Source organism: Mus musculus, chromosome Y (genome assembly GCF_000001635.26).
Source record: "Mus musculus strain C57BL/6J chromosome Y, GRCm38.p6 C57BL/6J".
Classification (NCBI taxonomy): Eukaryota; Metazoa; Chordata; class Mammalia; order Rodentia; family Muridae; genus Mus; species Mus musculus.
Genome location: NC_000087.7, coordinates 33111088 through 33112507, shown reverse-complemented (window position 1 = coordinate 33112507; position 1420 = coordinate 33111088).

The window sequence follows — 1420 nt, the reverse complement described above, 5'->3', positions numbered from 1 at the left end:
TATAAAAGTTATCCTAAACCCATTAAAAAAAAGCAAACACACACACAAGAAAACAAAAAAACCCTTACAAAATCCTAAAACCCTATAAAACACTAAAAGTATAAAAAGAAACAAAAACAAAACAAATCAAAACAAAAAGAAGAACAAATACACAAAAAAGTACAATTATCCTAACATTATTTATAATCACTAAAAAGCCCTAAAACCCTGAAATACCTTAAATTTCTAGGAGAAATCAAGAGCCAAAATAAATAAATAAATAAATAAATAAATAAATAAATAAATAAATAAGGAATGAATAAATAAATAAATAAATAAATAAATAAATAAATAAATAAAATAAAAATAAACCTCAACCCTACCAAAAACAAACAAACAAACAAACAAAAAACTTGTAAGGACAAAACAACCTCCCAAATTTAAAACCATTAAAACCCTAAAACTCTAAATAACCCAAAGGGCTTTACCCTCCTGCACCCCCCCCAAAAAAAAAAAACCTGAAAACTGTAAAATACTAAAAAGCCGGAAAAATCCTAAAACATTAGAAAAAGTAAATAAAAAAAAATCTAGAATCTTTAAACAAATACTGAAATAGTCCTAAAATCCAAAAAAAAAAAAAAAGAAGAATAAAATTATGAAAACACACCTATCAGCTAGGCAGTCATTCAACTTACAGAGTTTAGCCTGCTTCTGAGTGCTGGTGAAAAAGGGGAATAAAATTATACTTGACTCCTTTTTGTTTTTGTAATTGTTTTCTAAATGATTTTTTTTCTCTGTGGGTGAGTATATGTGTGTGTGTGTGTGTGTGTGTGTGTGTGTGTGTGTGTGTGTGTGTGTGTGTGTGTGTGTGTGTGTGTGTTGTCCAAAGAGGTCATCAGATCGTCTAGAACTAGAATTGCAGGTGGTTGTGAACATCCATGTGGATGTTAGAAATTGAACCCTGGTCCTGTGCAAAAGCAATCAGTGGGCCTAAGCAGTGAGCTATCTCCTCAGTCCTTTCTGCTTGCTCTAATCTCTACTTCACTATTCATCTTGCCCAAATATGTCTTTATTCCTACTTCTTCTGTCTGTTTTTATGTGATGAATTCTCCTTTGCTTTTCTCTTGTTTCTCCAATTACTTCAGCAAGATTCTGCGTTGCCTTTTGTTTTGGAAGATTCTCGAGGAATCCTAAATCCAGACTTTAGGGCAGTTATTTAAAATTCTTGCTGGTGGTTCTGACAATGGTTTCCTCATTTTTTTTTAAATTAGGTATTTTTTCATTTACATTTCCAATACTATCCCAAAAGTCCCCCCATACCCACCTCAACCACACCCCCATCACCACCACCACATCTTGACCCTGGCATACCCCTGAATTAAGACATATAAAATTTGCAAGACTGATGGGCCTCTCTTTCCAATGATAACCAACTAGTCCA